The sequence below is a fragment of the Schistocerca gregaria genome, unplaced genomic scaffold, assembly GCF_023897955.1.
Source record: "Schistocerca gregaria isolate iqSchGreg1 unplaced genomic scaffold, iqSchGreg1.2 ptg001480l, whole genome shotgun sequence".
NCBI lineage: Eukaryota > Metazoa > Arthropoda > Insecta > Orthoptera > Acrididae > Schistocerca > Schistocerca gregaria.
Window position 1 is genome coordinate 32501 of NW_026062773.1, and position 5000 is coordinate 37500.

At 53.2% G+C, this 5000-nt stretch overlaps 1 non-coding gene across 1 annotated transcript; it reads left to right on the top strand.

Moving 5' to 3' along the window:
* Positions 1-2822: 2822 nt before the first annotated feature.
* LOC126332607 (small subunit ribosomal RNA) lies at positions 2823-4718 on the top strand. Its single transcript, XR_007563792.1, has one exon. It is a non-coding gene; the product is annotated as a small subunit ribosomal RNA (ribosomal RNA).
* Positions 4719-5000: the final 282 nt, after the last annotated feature.

The window sequence follows — 5000 nt, forward strand, 5'->3', positions numbered from 1 at the left end:
GGCTGTACCAGATTATCGCTTAACCTAACTGTGGCTGTACCAGATTATCGCTTAACCTAACTGTGGCTGTACCAGATTATCGCTTAACCTAACTGTGGCTGTACCAGATTATCGCTTAACCTAACTGTGGCTGTACCAGATTATCGCTTAACCTAACTGTGGTTGTACCAGATTATCCCTTAACCTAACTCAATTTGTCCCTTAACCTAACTCAATTTGTCCCTTAACCTAACTCAATTTGTCCCTTAACCTAACTCAATTTGTCCCTTAACCTAACTCAATTTGTCCCTTAACCTAACTCAATTTGTCCCTTAACCTAACTCAATTTGTCCCTTAACCTAACTCAATTTGCCCCTTAACCTAACTCAATTTGTCCCTTAACCTAACTCAATTTGTCCCTTAACCTAACTCAATTTGTCCCTTAACCTAACTCAATTTGTCCCTTAACCTAACTCAATTTGTCCCTTAACCTAACTCAATTTGTCCCTTAACCTAACTCAATTTGTCCCTTAACCTAACCCACGTTGTCCCTTAACCTAACTCAATTTGTCCCTTAACCTAACTCAATTTGTCCCTTAACCTAACTCAATTTGTCCCTTAACCTAACTCAATTTGTCCCTTAACCTAACTCAATTTGTCCCTTAACCTAACTCAATTTGTCCCTTAACCTAACTCAATTTGTCCCTTAACCTAACCCACGTTGTCCCTTAACCTAACCCACGTTGTCCCTTAACCTAACCCACGTTGTCCCTTAACCTAACCCACGTTGTCCCTTAACCTAACCCACGTTGTCCCTTAACCTAACCCACGTTGTCCCTTAACCTAACCCACGTTGTCCCTTAACCTAACCCACGTTGTCCCTTAACCTAACCCACGTTGTCCCTTAACCTAACCCACGTTGTCCCTTAACCTAACCCACGTTGTCCCTTAACCTAACCCACGTTGTCCCTTAACCTAACCCACGTTGTCCCTTAACCTAACCCACGTTGTCCCTTAACCTAACCCACGTTGTCCCTTAACCTAACCCACGTTGTCCCTTTGCCTAACATAGTTCACTGCTCGGAATCTCTGGTGTCGTTGTTATCCTCATGTAGATGTCTTGCGACACTAGATCGCGTGTTTGCAATAGGACTATATCGCCCCCCCCCCCCCTCTGCCCCTCTCTTTGTGTCTCCGTCCTCTCAAGCTGGTCGGTCTGGCGTTTGAGTGTTAAATGAGCCTCGCAGCTGTTCAGTTGCGTTCAGATGTCGACGCCCTCAGTGTACGTCGTGGTATGGTCTGTGTCCATTGTCCGCTGATGTCGTACGCGTAACCCACACGCTGTACCGATCATCGGTAGTTACGTACAGAGTGAAGTAGTGTGATACGTGTGACCGTACGCTGGCTGTGCCCAACGGTGTCGAATCTCAATTTCCATATGTTGTGCTCGATGCTACTTGTCTCGTCTCCCAATAACAGCTAGGTTGCACTGTGGTACGCCGTAGAGGCGTGTGGGAGGAACGTACGAACGCATTGTATGTCACCCTGGGTCGCTGGGGGTGGTGGTGCGGTGAGTCAGGGTCAGGTCAGCGTGAGCCGTGTGGATGTAGTGACGCGTGTATTCCGACTTTGTCGTATTGCCTCACACAAAGTGCTACCCTGGTGGACCGCGTTCCATATCTGGGACATGCCGCAGATGCCGGTTGACAGTGGATCGCGGAAGGGACATCGCATACGTGCGCGGGCCACCTTCCTCGTGTTCTCTTCTGCACATGTCGCAGTGTGTATGTGGTCTGATGTAGCGTGTCGTGACACATGACATCCTGGCATGCAAGAATTGTTGAATTCGCAAATGTAGGTGGACATCTACGTTTACTGCCCAAGATACGCAAATGAACTGGAAATCCGTTGTTGAGCGGTTGTTCACGCTGGAGGTGAATCTGTGATGGCGACGATCGGTACAGCTATTAACCGGTTGTTTCAGCGGTACCCGCCACATCCACACACGTGACTAGGCCCATGTGGGGTATGAAGCGATACGCGGCGGTGGCTTGGTGGGACTGTTCCCGGCCGGTGAAGGGGGGGCCGCCCGGCGTGTTGGCCGCGCGCTGCGTGGGCGCACGCGCAACAGGCGGCTGGTGGGGGGCGCCGAGTGGCAGGAGCGCCAGCCGACGGGCTCGGCAGGCGGCGCAGCTACGCTGCGGCGCACCCTGCACGCGGCGCCTGGCGGCCAAAGTTGGTTCAGCCGAGCCCGTGTGCGAAGCGCGGTGGACATCTGCAGTGTGCTGGTCTGATTGAGGACTGTGTGCGTTGAGGATGCGCCGCCGCCTGGCACTCGGCGCCCGCGACGCCGTCTGCTGCTCGGTCGCCCCAGCGGTTCTCGCAGGTGGTTTGTATCGCAGTTGTGCGGAGCGTGTTGGCGCGTGCGCTGTGCTGGGAGAGTTCGCTTCTGCACCCAAGTGGGGCTTTGCCCTTGTGTGGCGCTGGCGTTGGAGCTGCCGGTTCACCATAGGGTGGCGCGTGTTGTCTCCCGCCGGCAATGCCACGACAGCACGCTCCCGGGCCTCTGTCGGCAGCGGCAAGCTCAGTTGGGAGCAAGGGGTGTTTCGCACTAAAACCGTCTACTCGCCTAACTCCGGGCGATTGCGCCTCTCTCGAAACCGACCAAGTACCCTAGGACGGCGCTGCGCGCCGCCGGGACCTGAGAGGGTTTCGAGGTGTATCGTGCAGGGGAGCTCGGCCTCCTCCTGTTTGCAGAATAATTGAGCGGACGCTTGCGTGTTCGCGCGGGCCCCCGGGACACACTCCCGGGCGGCCGGCTGCTCAGCTCTAGTTGACGCAGCTCCCTGGTTGATCCTGCCAGTAGTCATATGCTTGTCTCAAAGATTAAGCCTTGCATGTCTCAGTACAAGCCGCATTAAGGTGAAACCGCGAATGGCTCATTAAATCAGTTATGGTTCCTTAGATCGTACCCACGTTACTTGGATAACTGTGGTAATTCTAGAGCTAATACATGCAAACAGAGTCCCGACCAGAGATGGAAGGGACGCTTTTATTAGATCAAAACCAATCGGATTGGCTTGTCTGGTCCGTTTGCCTTGGTGACTCTGAATAACTTTGGGCTGATCGCACGGTCCTCGTACCGGCGACGCATCTTTCAAATGTCTGCCTTATCAACTGTCGATGGTAGGTTCTGCGCCTACCATGGTTGTAACGGGTAACGGGGAATCAGGGTTCGATTCCGGAGAGGGAGCCTGAGAAACGGCTACCACATCCAAGGAAGGCAGCAGGCGCGCAAATTACCCACTCCCGGCACGGGGAGGTAGTGACGAAAAATAACGATACGGGACTCATCCGAGGCCCCGTAATCGGAATGAGTACACTTTAAATCCTTTAACGAGTATCTATTGGAGGGCAAGTCTGGTGCCAGCAGCCGCGGTAATTCCAGCTCCAATAGCGTATATTAAAGTTGTTGCGGTTAAAAAGCTCGTAGTTGGATTTGTGTCCCCACGCTGTTGGTTCACCGCCCGTCGGTGTTTAACTGGCATGTATCGTGGGACGCCTGTCGCGTGTGGGGCGAGCCGAAGGGGTGCTTTCGCGTCCCGAGGCGGACCCCGTTTAAATCCTACCAGGGTGCTCTTTGTTGAGTGTCTCGGTGGGCCGGCACGTTTACTTTGAACAAATTAGAGTGCTTAAAGCAGGCAAGCCCGCCTGAATACTGTGTGCATGGAATAATGGAATAGGACCTCGGTTCTATTTTGTTGGTTTTCGGAACCCGAGGTAATGATTAATAGGGACAGGCGGGGGCATTCGTATTGCGACGTTAGAGGTGAAATTCTTGGATCGTCGCAAGACGAACAGAAGCGAAAGCATTTGCCAAGTATGTTTTCATTAATCAAGAACGAAAGTTAGAGGTTCGAAGGCGATCAGATACCGCCCTAGTTCTAACCATAAACGATGCCAGCCAGCGATCCGCCGCAGTTCCTCCGATGACTCGGCGGGCAGCCTCCGGGAAACCAAAGCTTTTGGGTTCCGGGGGAAGTATGGTTGCAAAGCTGAAACTTAAAGGAATTGACGGAAGGGCACCACCAGGAGTGGAGCCTGCGGCTTAATTTGACTCAACACGGGAAACCTCACCAGGCCCGGACACCGGAAGGATTGACAGATTGATAGCTCTTTCTTGATTCGGTGGGTGGTGGTGCATGGCCGTTCTTAGTTGGTGGAGCGATTTGTCTGGTTAATTCCGATAACGAACGAGACTCTAGCCTGCTAACTAGTCGCGTGACATCCTTCGTGCTGTCAGCGATTACTTTTCTTCTTAGAGGGACAGGCGGCTTCTAGCCGCACGAGATTGAGCAATAACAGGTCTGTGATGCCCTTAGATGTTCTGGGCCGCACGCGCGCTACACTGAAGGAATCAGCGTGTCTTCCTAGGCCGAAAGGTCGGGGTAACCCGCTGAACCTCCTTCGTGCTAGGGATTGGGGCTTGCAATTGTTCCCCATGAACGAGGAATTCCCAGTAAGCGCGAGTCATAAGCTCGCGTTGATTACGTCCCTGCCCTTTGTACACACCGCCCGTCGCTACTACCGATTGAATGATTTAGTGAGGTCTTCGGACTGGTACGCGGCATCGACTCTGTCGTTGCCGATGCTACCGGAAAGATGACCAAACTTGATCATTTAGAGGAAGTAAAAGTCGTAACAAGGTTTCCGTAGGTGAACCTGCGGAAGGATCATTACCGACTAGACTGCATGTCTTTCGATGTGCGTGTCGTGTCGTGTCGCGCAACACGCTACCTGTACGGCAGTGGCCGTGCGCCGCGTGCGGAACCACGCGTGCCTCTCAAAACTAGCGGAAGTGTTGTTGTTGTGTGGTACGAGCGCTGAAGCTCTGGAGCGGCTGGCCTGCGGTACCTGGCGCCTGGCGCCGGTTTTGAATGACGTTCGCCCGAGTGCCTGTCCGCTCCGGTGTGGAGCCGTACGACGCCCATCGGCTGTGAGGCCGTTGGACACAAAAAAAA